Genomic DNA, 15,077 nt, shown 5'->3' with positions numbered 1-15,077 from the left:
CAGAGCCTCAGGCTGTGATATAAAATGAACTGGTCCTTGTTTCATGTGCCTGGGACACAGGCCTCAGAACACAGGCCCATGGGGTGGGTGGCAAGATTCAGGGTAGCCTCCTAGACCTGGTAGGATTCGGCTGTGAAGGGCCGTTGTCAGTGGGGTTCAGAGTTGCTGACACAGCCCTCCTGACTCTCTTTGAAACTCCCTATAAATTAAGCCCTTTGAGGTCCGCGTGGACCCATAGGCTCAAAAGCCCAGCAGTGACATTGCACTGACCCTGAATCCCCAAGTTGGGCGGGGGGATTGCCAAGCTCTAGAAGCCTGGTTGAAACCACCGTTCTTACACCTTTCCCTTCACAGCCACATGCACAAACAAGAGCACAAGAGAAATCACACAGCTTCATGCTGCCTGCTGCACTCATTGAAAATAAACACGGGTATGGGCCGTACCCTCAAGGAAAGCAGGGCCAGGGCAGGCCTGGCTCCGGAAACAACTCTGACAAGAGATGGCAGGCTTGTTCTAGTCCCCACGTGGTCAGTGACCTCCAGCAAGTCTCCCTGAGCCTTGGTTTCCCCAAAAGGACAATCCGTGTTTTACTCCCTTCCCAGGACTGTTTGGAAGGGGGCCATGAGCCTTTCTAGAAGGTCAGTGCTACAGAAGCAGTCCTGGAAGTTCATCTGCTTAACCCTCCTGGTTTTGCATTTAAGGAAACTGAGGCTCAGAAGGGATTTGACCGTGGTTGCCGAGGTTAGTGACCGAGCCAGGTCTCCGTGAGTCGTGGGCACTCCACTCTGAGCACAGCTCTGGAGAGACCAGTGGGACCCCGACAGGAGGGCCCTTGGGGGAAATGGGTGGTATTACCGAGGAAAAGGAATGGCTGATGTTGAGGGGCAGCTATGGAGCTCTCAGCCCTAACGAGGTATTTTCATTGACATTTCGCTGACATTTCGCCACACTTGGGGCCCCTTGTTTGTTCGGGATGTTCCCTGCTGTGCCTGGTGTCTTCCATCTGCCCTCAGGTCTCATCCGTACCCTGCTCCACCCAGCTCTGGCCCCGAGGCTGGCCGATCTGAGCCCGCCTGTCAGTGAGCATGATATGGGAGGAAGGGAGAAGGGGAGAGCACAGTGACAGGCCATGGACTCCCCTCAGTGCCTCTCAGTGAGGTGGCCTTGGGTTGACTGTGTCCCTGTATCACTGCTCCTCTCTGGGAAGTCTCTGCATGTCTCTCTCTTTCTGGGTTCCAGCCACTGCTCCCTCCTCTCATCCCTTCAGACCTAGGGATGGTAACCACTTCACCACTACTAATCCCGAGCTATTGTACTACCCCTTCTGCTTCTCTACAGCCCCCTACACCTTTGTAAACAGGCTCTTTATAAAAATAAATAAATAAAAACCCTCCTCAAATTACCATAATTTGAACATGCCATTTAGGCTGTGGTCTAAATGTTCGTGTCTCCCCACAATTCATATATTGAAATAGTAATCCTCAGGGTGATTGTGTTAGGAGGTGAGGCCTTTGGAGGTGATTAGGTCATGAGGGTGGTGCCCTCATAATGTAGGTTACTGCCCTTATAAAAGAGGCCCCAGAGAGATCCCTGGTCCCTTCCCCTATGTGAGGACACAGTGAGAAAATGCCTTCTATGAACCAGAAAGCAGGCCCACTGAATCTGCCAGCACCTTGATCTTGGACTTCCAGCCTCTAGAACTATAAGAAATAAATTTCTGTTGTTTAAAAACCACGCATTTTGGGGCTTCCCTGGTGGCGCAGTGGTTGAGAGTCCACCTGCTAATGCAGGGGACACGGGTTCGTGCCCCGGTCCGGGAGGATCCCACATGCCGCGGAGCGGCTGGGCCCGTGAGCCGTGGCCGCTGAGCCTGCGCGTCCGGAGCCTGTGCTCCGCAATGGGAGAGGCCACAGCAGTGAGAGGCCCACGTACCGCAAAAAAAAAAAACAAAACAAAACAGAACAAAAAAGAACCACCAGTTTGGAGTATTTTGTTCTAGCAGCCTGAACAGATTAGGACAGCTTCCTATAGGGGTGCTGATGACATAGCACCAATGAGTCTGGTGGGAAGCAGAGCCACCTGCCCTCAGAAGCTGAAAATGCCCTATTCTTGCTTCTCCAACCTCCCCTGCAACTAGGAAATGACATGTGACTGGACCTGCCAGTCAGATGCAGCTGCCCGGGCACGGGGTCCCTTCAGAAGCTGAGTCTGAGACCAGATTAGAGTACAGGTAATCATGTTGGAAGCGACCCCAGGAAGCCCACTAGGGGAGAGGGGAAGTGACCCATAAAAGGGGCTTTATCCAGCAAATCACCATATGGGCAACCAGAGCCAATGAAGAGTTATCCCAGCTGGGATGGAGGGAGCTGGGCATCCATACAGCACTTCCCATGCGTCACTGGTTAGGGCTGAATTATTTTTCTACTTATTTCATCCAGACTTGGCTTCTATTTCTGGCAACTAATAACGCTGGTGATGACACCATTCCACCTTTCCCCTTGCTGCTTCAACACCCCCATCCCCTTTCCCAACCATCCTCCCACCCCACCCTGGCGGCCACCATTCAATTGCCACCAGCACTTCCCTCCCCAGGGCACGGAGCACAGAAGGGCAGGGACCTTTCGTGGGTTCCATCATTCACCGATGGTTACCGATCACCTTCTGTCAACCAGGTCCTGGCGCCAGTGAACAAGCCATGCAGAGCATCTGTCTTCTTGTGGCCTGTGTCTGATGGGATGATGTGGGCCCGGAGGAGATTCAGGGAGCAGGGTGGCACTCAGGCTGCGGGCTGGGCTGGATTGCTTGTTTTTTCCTCTCTCTCTCTCCCCGCCCAAGTGATCTCTTCCAAGACTTCGGGCTGGGGTTGACAACAGCCCGGTTTTTGTTTTTTAAGCAGTTGCCACAGCTCCTTCATCTCCCTTCAAACACACTTCGTGGTCTCCGAGGTGCGGCCCCCAGCTGCTGTGGCGGCGGCGTCAGTGTCTCTGACATGTGTGAGCGTTGGATCTGCTGGAGGACAGCAGTCTGGGGGGGGTAGAGAGCCTGGGGGGAGGTGTAGGGGGCCCCTTGCAGCTTTGATAGGCTGTGAGTCCTCTCTGCAGTGATCTTTGTTCCCCCACATCCGTCACCAAGGCCAGCCAGTTCAGCCTCTTCTGCTCATAACCACAGCCTCTCTGGCCCAGGCCATCAACATCTCTTGGTTGGACGAGTCTTCCTGTGGCCTCCTCACTGATCACTAGGCTCCTGTCTCCCCCTCACTGTCCCTCCAACTCACAGCCACAGTGGTGCTGGCACCCTCCCCGTACCCCCTCAGCCCCGCTCCATGCTGGCCCTCCATCTCTGCCTGAGGGTCCTACGGGGAGGCCAGAAGTGCTGGGGAACAGTGTCCATGCCCGACCCAGCCCAGAAGAGCCCTCAACCGATGGCTAATGGGAAGTGGTGTATAAATAGCCCAGCTCCCTCCACCTGGGCGGTGGGGGGTAACTCTGAGGGGCATATTCTGCAGTGGCTCCCAGAGTTTCCCAACAGGGTTAAGCTCCAGTACCCACAATGGTGACCTGCTTGACCCCAAGTGCTCTCTTGGCTGTCTCCCTTCCCTGTCTCAATTCCCCACTTCCCTACTGGTATTATCTGGAATCACCTCCCACATAAACTACCTGTTTGCAAATGCCTGTCTTGAGGTCTGTCTCTGGGGAAACCAGCTAAGATGCACATCTGACCACATCATTGCCTCGCTTGAAACTCTTCATTGGTTCCCTGTGGCTCTTGGGATACAGTCCAAAGCCCCTAGTGTGATTCACACGCTGACCTTACTCTCAACTCTGCCGTTCCCGCCCCTACCCCGCCCACCGCCCAAGCCCTGCCTCACTGAGCATGTTCATTCCTCTGTCGGCCACGCTCTCTCTAGCTCTTCACATGTGCTGCCTCCTCTTTCTGGAAGTTTTCTCCTCTACCCGGACTAAGTCCTCCTCGGCTTCCAGGCTTCAGCTTCAAAGGTGGCTTCCTCTGGGAAGTCTTCCCTGGCTTGCAGGTCTAGGTCATGGCCCCCCGTACCCTGCTCCCACAGTCCTCATTATTTCCCCATCACAGTGCCATGAGGCCAAGGGCCATTTCTATCTTATTCACAGTTGAATCAACTAGTCCAGCACCTAACATAAGTTTGATCCTTGAAAAATATTGGATGGGTGATTAGATGGATAAATGAATGAATGAATAAAACCTACCAAAGAATCTTCCAGCCTCTGCTTGAGCTCTCCCAGAGACAGAGAACTCATTACCTCCAAAGGCAGCTGTTCTACACAGAAGGAAGAAGGTTCTAACCATGAACCATCATGTGACACAGAAACCGACCTCTTTATAACGTCCAGTCCTGGTCGTGGATCGGGGATTCTGTGTCTAGATCTCTGGTCCCGTCTCTGACTTGGTTGGGGTGAAGCACCACTAAGCTGATTCCAGTCCAGGCAACGGCTGTCCCTCACTCCTCTTTGTGTGAAGGAGCCACAGAAGGGCCACACACTGCCTGGGTCAAGGTGGACATGGGACTGAGTCAGCCACCCTCCTCTCTGTTACTGACAGTAGAAGCAAGAATCTCTCATGGGAAGGAGACCTTCAAGATGGTGGAGGAGTGAGACATGGAGATTGCCTTCCTCCCCACAAATACATCAGAAATACATGTACATGTGGAACAACTCCTATAGAACACCTACTGAACGCTAGCAGAAGACCTCAGACCTCCCAAAAGGCAAGAAACTCCCCACGTACCTGGGTAGAGCAAAAGAAAATAGAAAAAACAGAAACAAAAGAATAGGGATGGGACCTGCACCAGGGGGAGGGAGCTGTGAAGGAGGAAAGGTTTCCACACACTAGGAAGCCCCTTCGTGGGCAAAGACTCCAGTGGCGGAGGGGGGAAGCTTCGGAGCCACGGAGGAGAGCACAGCAACAGGGGTGCGGAGGGCAAAGCAGAGAGATTCCCACACAGAGGATTGGTGCCGACCAGCACTCACCAGCCCGAGAGGCTTGTCTGCTCACCCGCCAGGGCAGGCAGGGCTGGGAGCTGAGGATCAGGCTTCGGAGGTCAGATCCCAGGGAGAGGACTGGGGTTGGCCGCGTGAACACAGCCTGAAGGGGGCTAGTGCGCCCCAGCTAGCCAGGAGGGAGTCGGGGAGAAAGTCTGCACCTCCCTAAGAGGCAAGAGCCCATTGTTCCGGGTTGTGCGAGGTGAGGGGATTCAGAGCACCGCCTAACCGAGCTCCAGAGAAGGGCGCGAGCCGCGGCTATCAGCGCGGACCCCAGAGACGGGCAGGAGACGCTAAGGCTGCTGCTGCCGCCACCAAGAAGCCTGTGTGCGAGTAAAGGTCACGATCCACACCTCCCCTCCTAGAAGCCTGTGCAGCCTGCCACTGCCAGGGTCCCGTGATCCAGGGACAACTTCCCCAGGAGAACACACGGCACACCTCAGGCTGGTGCAACGTCACGCTGGCCTCTGCCACCGCAGGCTAGCCCCGGACTCCGTACCCCTCCCTCCCCCGGGCCTGAGTGAGCCACAGCCCCCGGAATCAGCTGCTCCTTTAACCCCACCCTGTCTGGGCGGGAACAGACACCCTCAGGCGACCTACACGCAGAGGCAGGGCCACATCCAAAGCTGAACCCCAGGAGCTGTGTGAACAAAGAAGAGAAAGGGGAATTGCTCCCAGCAGCCTCGGGAGCAGCGGATTGAATCTCCACAATCAACTTGATGAACCCTGCATCTGTGGAACACCTGAATAGACAACAAATCATCCCAAAATTGAGGAGGTGGACTTTGGGAGCAACGATATATATTTTCTTTTCCTTTTTCTCTTTATTTATTTATTTATTTTTATTTTTTTGCGGTACGTCGACCTCTCACTGTTGTGGCCTCTCCCGTTGCGGAGCACAGACTCCGGACGCGCAGGCTCAGCGGCCATGGCCCACGGGCCCAGCCGCTCTGCGGCATGTGGAATCCTCCCGGACCGGGGCACGAACCTGTGTCCCCTGCATCGGCAGGCGGACTCTCAACCACTGCGTCACCAGGGAAGCCCCTTTTTCTCTTTTCGTGAGTGTGTATGTGTGTGCTTCTTTATGTGATTTTTATCTGTATAGCTTTCCTTTGGCCATTCGTCCTAGGGTTCTGTCCGTCCGTTTTCTTTTTGTTGATGTTTTGCTTTTTGGGTTTTTTTAGTATAGTTTTTAGCGATTGTTATCATTGGTGGATTTGTTTTTTGGTTTGGATGCTCTCTTTGTTTTCCTTTTCTTTTTATTATTTTTAATTTTTTAAATAATTGTTTTTATTTTAATAACTTTATTTTATTTTATTTCTTTATTTATTTTATTTCTCCCTTTTCTTTTGAGCCGTGGGGCTGACACAGTCTTGGTGCTCCGACCGGGTGTCAGGCCTGTGCCTCTGAGGTGGGAGAGCCGAGTTCAGGACACTGGTCCATCAGAGACCTCCCGGCACCATGTAATATTAAACAGTGAGAGCTCTCCCAGAGATCTCCATCTCAACGCAAACACCCAGCTCCACTCAACAACCAGCAAATTCCAGTGCTGGACATCCTATGACAAACAACTAGCAAGACAGAAACACAACCTCACCCATTAGCAGAGAGGCCGCCTAAAATCATAATAAGGTCACAGACACCCCAAAACACACCACCAGACATGGACCTGCCCACCAGAAAGACAAGATCCAGCCTCATCCTCCAGAACACAGGCACCAGTCCCCTCCACCAGGAAGCCTACAAAAGCCACTGAACCAAGCTTACCCACTGGGGGAAGATACCAAAAACAATGGGAACTACAAACCTGCAGCCTGTGAAAAGGAGACCCCAAACACAGTAAGATAAGCAAAATGAGAAGACAGAGAAATACACAGCAGGTGAAGGAGTAAGGTAAAAACCCACCAGACCAAACAAATGAAGAGGAAACAGGCAGCCTACCTGAAAAAGAATTCAGAGTAATGGTAAAGATGATCCAAACTCTTAGAAACAGAATGGAGAAAATACAAGAAAGCTTTAACAAGAACCTAGAAGAACTAAAGAGCAAACAAACAACGATGAACACCACAGTAAATGAAATTAAAAATTCTCTAGAAAGAATCAATAGCAGAATAACTGAGGCAGAAGAACGGATAAGTGACCTGGAAGATAAAATAGTGGAAATAACTACTGCAGAGCAGAATAAAGAAAAAAGAATGAAAAGAATTGAGGACAGTCTCAGAGACCTCGGGGACAACATTAAACACACCAACATTCAATTATAGGGGTCCCAGAAGAAGAAGAGAAAAAGAAAGGGACTGAGAAAATATTTGAAGACATTATAGCTGAAAACTTCCCTAATATGGGAAAGGAAAGAGTTAATCAAGTCCAGGAAGCACAGAGAGTCCCATACAGGATAAATCCAAGGAGAAACACGCCAAGACACATATTAATCAAACGAACAAAAATTAAATACAAAGAAAAAGTATTAAAAGCAGCAAGGGAAAACAAACAAATAACATAGAAGGGAATCCCCATAAGGTTAACAGCTGATCTTTCAGCAGAAACTCTGCAAGCCAGAAGGGAGAGGCAGGACATATTTAAAGTGATGAAAGGGAAAAACCTACAAACAAGATTATGCTACCCAGCAAGGATCTCATTCAGATTCGATGGAGAAGTTAAAACCTTTACAGACAAGCAAAAGCTAAGAGAGTTCAGCACCACCAAGCCAGCTTTACAATAAATGCTAAAGGAACTTCTCTAGGCAGGAAACACAAGAGAAGGAAGAGACCTACAAAAACAAACCCAAAACAATTAAGAAAATGGTAATAGGAGCATACATATCAATAATTACCTTAAATGTAAATGGATTAAATGCTCCAACCAAAAGACACAAACTGGTTGAATGGATACAAAAACAAGATCCATATATATGCTGTCTACAAGAGACCCACTTCAGACCTAGGGACACATACAGATTAAAAGTGAGGGGATGGAAAAAGATATTCCATGCAAATGGAAATCAAAAGAAAGCTGGAGTAGCAATTCTCATATCAGACAAAATAGACTTTAAGAACTATTACAAGAGGCAAAGAAGGATACTACATAAGGATCAAGGGATCAATCCAAGAAGGACATATAACAATTGTAAATATTTACACACCCAACATAGGAGCACCTCAATACATACGGCAAATGGTAACAGCCACAAAATGGGAAATCGACAGTAACACAAGCATAGGAGGGGACTTTAACACCCCACTTTCACCAATGCACAGGTCATCAAGATGAAAATAAACAGGGAAACACAAGCATTAAATGACACATTAAACAAGATGGACTTAATTGATATTTATAGGACATTCCATCTGAAAACAACAGAATACACTTTCTTCTCAAGTGCTCATGGAACATTCTCCAGGATAGATCACATGTTGGGTCACAAATCAAGCCTTGGTAAATTTAAGAAAATGAAATCGTGTCAAGTATCTTTTCCGACCACAATGGTATGAGACTAGATATCAATTACAGGAAAAAATCTGTAAAAAATACAAATACATGGAGGTTAAACAATACACTACTTCATAACCAAGAGATCACTGAAGAAATCAAAGAGGAAATCAAAAAATACCTAGAAACAAATGACAATGAAAATACGACGAACCAAAACCTATAGGATGCAGCAAAAGCACTTCTAAGATGGAAGTTATAGCAATACAATCCTACCTCAAGAAACAAGAAAAATCTCAAATAAACAACCTAACCTTACACCTAAAGCAATTAGAGAAAGAAGAACAAAAAAGCCCCAAAGTTAGCAGAAGGAAAGAAATCATAAAGATCAGATCAGAAATAAATAAAAAGAAATGAAGGAAACAGTAGCAAAGATCAAAAAAACTAAAAGCTGGTTCTTTGAGAAGATATAAAAATTGATAAGCCATTAGCGAGACTCATCAAGAAAAAAATGGAGAAGACTCAAATCAACAGAATTAGAAATACAAAAGAGAAGTAACAACTGACATTGCAGAAATACAGAGGATCATGAGAGATTACTACAAGCAACTATATGCCAATAAAATGGACAACCTGTAAGAAATGGACACATTCTCAGAGAAGCACAACCTTCCAAGACTAAAGCAGGAAGAAATAGAAAATATAAGCAGACAAATTACAAGCACTGAAATTGAGACTGTGATTAAAAATCTTCCAACAGACAAAACCCCAGGATCAGATGGCTTCACAAGCAAATTCTATCAAACATTTAGAGAAGACCTAACACCTATCCTTCTCAAACTCTTCCAAAATATAGCAGAGGGAGGACCACTCCCAAACTCATTCTACGAGGCCACCATCACCCTGATACCAAAACCAGACAAAGATTCTACAAAAAAAGAAAACTACAGGCCAATACCACTGATGAAAATACATGCAAAAATCCTCAACAAAATACTAGCAAACAGAATCCAACAGCACATTAAAAGGATCATACACCATGATCAAGTAGGATTTATCCCATGAATGCAAGGATTCTTCAATATACACAAGTCAGTCAATGTGATACACCATATTAACAAACTGAAGGATAAAAATCATATGATCATCTCAGTAGATGCAGGAAAAGCTTTCGACAAGATTCAACACCCATTTATGACAAAAACCCTCCAGAAAGTAGGCATAGAGGGAACTTCCCTCAACATAATAAAGGTCATATATGACAATCCCACAGCCAACATCATTCTCAGTGGTGAAAAACTGAAACCACTTCCACTAAGATCAGGAACAAGACAAGGTTGCCCACTCTCACCACTATTATTCAACATAGTTTTGGAAGTTTTAGTCACAGCAATCAGAGAAGAAAAAGAAATAAAAGGAATCCAAATCGGAAAAGAAGTAAAGCTGTCACTGTTTGCAGATGACATGATACATAGAGAATCCTAAAGATGCTACCAGAAAACTACTAGAGCTAATCAATGAATCTGGTAAAGTAGCAGGATACAAAATTAATGCACAGAAATCTCTTGTGTTCCTATACACTAATGATGAAAAATCTGAAAGAGAAATTAAGGAAACACTCCCATATACCACTGCAAGAAAAAGAATAAAATATCTAGGAATAAACCTACCTAAGGAGACAAAAGACCTATATGCAGAAAAGTATAAGACACTGATGAAAGAAATTAAAGATGATACAAACAGATAGAGAAATATACCACATTCTTGGATTGGAAGAATCAACATTGTGAAAAGGACTATACTACCCAAAGCAATCTACAGATTCATGAAGTCCCTATCAAAGTATCAATGGCATTTTTCACAGAACTAGAACAAGAAATTTCACAATCTGTATGGAAACAGAAAAGACCCCGAATAGCCAAAGCAATCTTGAGAAAGAAAGATGGAGCTGGAGAAATCAGGCTCCCAGACTTCAGACTATACTAAAAATCTACAGTAATTAAGACAGTATGGTACTGGCACAAAAACAGAAATATAGATCAATGGAGCAGGATAGATGGCCCAGAGATAAACCCATGCACATATGGTCACCTTATCTTTGATAAAGGAGGCAAGAATATACAGTGGAGAAAAGACAGCCTCTTCAATAAGTGGTGCTGGGAAAACTGGACAGCTACATGTAAAAGAATGAAATTAGAACACTCCCTAACACCATACACAAAAATAAACTCAAAATGGATTAAAGACCTAAACGTAAGGCCAGACACTATAAAACCCTTAGAGGAAAACATAGGCAGAACACTCTATGACATAAATCACAGCAAGATTCTTTTGACCCACCTCTTAGAGAAATGGAAATAAAAACAAAAATAAACAAGTGGGACCTAATGAAACTTAAAAGCTTTTGCACAGCAAAGGAAACCATAAACGAGATGAAAAGACAACCCTCATAATGGGAGAAAATATTTTCAAATGGAGCAACTGACAAAGGATTAATCTCCAAAATATACAAGTAGCTCACGCAGCTCAATATCAAAAAAACAAACAACCCAATCCAAAAATGGGCAGAAGACCTAAATAGACATTTCTCCAAAGAAGATATACAGATTGCCAACAAACACATGAAAGGATGCTCAACATCACTGATCTTTAGAGAAATGCAAACCAAAACTACAATGAGGTATCACCTCACACCAGTCAGAATGGCCATCATCAAAAAATCTACAAACAATAAATGCTGGAGAGGGTGTGGAGAAAAGGGAACCCTCTTGCACTGTTGGTGGGAATGTAAATTGATACAGCCACTATGCAGAACAGTATGGAGGTTCCTTAAAAAACTAAAATTAGAACTACCATACGACCCAGCAATCCCACTACTGGGCATATACCCTGAGAAAACCATAATTCAAAAAGAGTCATGTACCCCAATGTTCATTGCAGCTCTATTTACAATAGCCAGGACATGGAAGCAATCTAAATGTCCATCAACAGATGAATGGTTAAAGAAGATGTGGCACATATATACAATGGAATATTACTCAGCCATAAAAAGAAACGAAATTGAGTTATTTGTAGTGAGGTGGATAGACCTAGAGTGTGTCATACAGAGTGAAGTAAGTCAGAAAGAGAAAAACAAATACCGCATGCTAACACCTATATATGGAATCTAAAAAAAATTTTTAAATGGTTATGAAGAACCTAGGGGCAGGACAGGAATAAAGACGCAGATGTAGAGAATGGACTTGAGGACACGGGGAGGGGGAAGGGTAAGCTGGGACGAAGTGTGAGGGTGACATGGACATACATACACTACCAAATGTAAAATAGATAGTGGGAAGCAGCCGCATAGCACAGGGAGATCAGCTCGGTGCTTTGTGACCACCTAGAGGGGTGGGATAGGGAGGGTAGGAGGGAGACGCAGGAGGGAGGAGATATGGGGATGTATGTATATGTATAGCTAATTCATTTTGCTATAAAGCAGAAACTAACACACCATTGTAAAGCAATTATACTCCAATAAAGATGTTTTTAAAAAAAATACTGGGTTTCCCTGGTGGCGCAGTGGTTGAGAGTCCGCCTGCCGATGCAGGGGACGCGGGTTCGTGCCCTGGTCTGGGAGGATCCCACATGCCACAGAGCGGCTGGGCCCATGGGCCATGGCTGCTGGGCCTTCACTTCCAGAGCCTGTGCCCCGCAACGGGAGAGGCCACAGCAGTGAGAGGCACGCATACCGCAAAAAAAAATACAATGGGAAAGTAGAACGAACATTTGATGTATCTAAAGCTGTATATTCAAACTCAGATAACAACAAACTACTGAGCTTTATACGGGGATTCAATTTGCAAAATACCATTAGAACACTTTGAATTGAGGGTCAAACAGTTTCAGTATAATTGAAATCTTCTCAATATGCATTTATGCATAATAATGGATTTCTAAATCCCCAAGTATTTCTTACTGTGAAGACTTTAAGTATGTAAATTATAGTCTAATATAATTTAGCAGTTCAGTCAAATGAATAAATAATTGATAAATTAACATGTTCAGTTTTCAGGGTTCCAGTGGAATGTCTGTAACTCTTAGTTTTCAAACTGCCTGATTCTTTCTCCCCGACAGTTCCAAATTATTCTGTTGTTGTTCTTTAGTTTGAAGATCTATTTGACCAATTTAAGTAGTATAATTTCAGTTTAAGTGTATACATCTAAAATTATAAACCAGAAACCAAAGATAATTTCTTATAAGAGTTGTTGAAATGTGTTTGTAGCCTGTGCTATGACCACAGCAGAAACTCAAAATCTGTTTGCTATGGGCTTCCCTGGTGGCGCAGTGGTTGAGAATCTGCCTGCCAATGGAGGGGACACGGGTTCAAAGCCCTGGTCTGGGAAGATCCCACATGCCGCAGAGCAACCCGTGAGCCACAACTACCGAGCCTGCGCGCCTGGAGCTTGTGCTCTGCAACAATAGAGGCCGTGACAGTAAGAGGCCCGTGGCACGATGAAGAGTGGCCCCCGCTCGCCGCAACTAGAGAAAGCCCACGCACAGAAACGAAGACCCAATACATTCGAAAATAAATAAATAATTTTTTTAAAAAAATCTGTTTGCTACGGCTTCCCTGGTGGCACAGTGGTTAAGAATCCGCCTGCCAGTGCAGGGGTCACGGGTTCAAGCCCTGGTCCGGGAAGATTTCCACATGCCGTGGAGCAACTAAGCCTGTGTGCCACAACTACTGAGCCCATGTGCCACAACTACTGAAGCCTGAGCGCCTAGAGCCCATGCTCCGCAACAAGAGAAGCCACGTCAATGAGAAGCCCGTGCACCACAATGAAGAGTAGCCCCCACTCGCTGCAACTAGAGAAGGCCCGCGCACAGCAACGAAGACCCAACACAGCCATAAATAAATAAATAAATAAATAAATTTTTAAAAATCTGATTGCTAAATAAATGAATAAATAAATGAGTAAATCTGAAAGAAAAAAAAAAAAAGAACCTCTCATGGAAGGCGAGGGATGGCTCTTGATTGTTACCTACCCAGACCTGTTGTTTCACAATGGGCTCAGTCACCAACTGAATCAGTTCCAGCTGGGGCAGCTCTTTCTCTGGGCACAGCTGGTATCCACTTGGCCTAGGCAAGTTGTGACCCCAAAAGGGCCAGGCCTACCACCCTAACCTGCTCGTGGGGCTCCCCTCCCCCACCCACCGCCTGCCAGACAATGTCCTTTCCAGCCAAGACTTCCACAGCCCAGGCGGCCAAACACCAGGCAGGGGCAGACTGGGCATCTGCCTGGCTTTTATCTTTTAGGGAGGGGGTGATGGGGTGGCAGGTTGGTCTGGTACGGCTAAGACCAGGGTCACTGGTGAGATTCTCATGGGGTGGTTAGGGTTACTGCCACACAGAAAGAGACCAACCTCCATCACAGACAGGACCCTCAAGAGCAGCTAAGGACTGACAGCCAACCCAGGCCGCAGATGAAATGACCATGGCCACACGCTCACCCCAGACTAGCCACAGAGACTTACCACATGAACCTTGACTTTGATCCAAGACTGAGCTCAAACCCCAACCAGTTCTCTTTAGTACGTCACAATCACATAAAACTCCCTGCAGACCCTGGGCTGTAAAAGGAGGATGCATGCTCTTTCAGCTGACAGGGACTGGGCCCTGATTCCTCAAGCCAGCTGGTCCCTGACACTCAGTGGACGGACATGGCCGAAGGACCTGACAGCCCTGTCACCCCGAATCTGCTGGGTGGGCAAACCCCAGAAGCACCACTCTCCCAATGCTTGGAAGACGTCCTGCTCCACGAGCCCTTCTCTTCCCAAAAGCCAGATACGCAATGCCGGATGGCCAGAACTAGAACAGCTGCTATTGCTTTACAGGTTATAATGGCGATTTGTTTACTCTGGGGCTCAACTGCACATCTGGGCTCACAGTTAGTCTCCACAACAGCTGGTTCCCTGCTTCTTCTGAAAAGGGCCATGACGTCAACCTGCTGGCAGGACACTGACTTTTCCCCTGGGAAACCCAAACGCCCCATGAGATCAACCACCATGAAAGGAAAACATCTTTGTCTCCATCTCCTTTTTCTTAAACATCTTTATTGGAGTATAATTGCTTTATAATGTGTTAGTTTCTTCTGTATAACAAAGTGAATCAGCCATATGTATATATGTATCCCCATATCCCCTCCCTCTTGCGTCTCCCTCCCACCCTCCCTATCCCACCCCTCTAGGTGGTCACAAAGCACAGAGCTGATCTCCCTGGGCTATGTGGCTGCTTCCACTAGCTATCTATTTTACATCTGGTAGTGTATGTATGTCTGGCCACTCTCTCACTTCGTCCCAGCTTACCCTTCCCCCTCCACGTGTCCTCAAGTCCATTCTCTACATCTGCATCTTTATTGCTCTCCTGCCCCTAGGTTCTTCAGAACCATTATTATTTTTTTTTAGATTCCACATATATGTGTCAGCGTACAGTATTTGTTTTTCTCTTTCTGACATACTTCACTCTGTATGACAGTCTCTAGATTCATCCATGTCTCTACAAATGACCCAATTTCGTTCCTTTTTATGGCTGAGTAATATTCCATTGGTATATATGTACCACATCTTCTTCATCCATTTGTCTGTCTACG

This window comes from Delphinapterus leucas, chromosome 16 (genome assembly GCF_059928025.1).
Source record: "Delphinapterus leucas isolate spDelLeu-1000000601 "Yukka" chromosome 16, BTC_Dleu_Yukka2, whole genome shotgun sequence".
In the NCBI taxonomy this organism is placed as follows: Eukaryota; Metazoa; Chordata; class Mammalia; order Artiodactyla; family Monodontidae; genus Delphinapterus; species Delphinapterus leucas.
The sequence above is the reverse complement of the archived record's forward strand: the minus strand, read 5'-3'. Positions refer to the sequence as shown.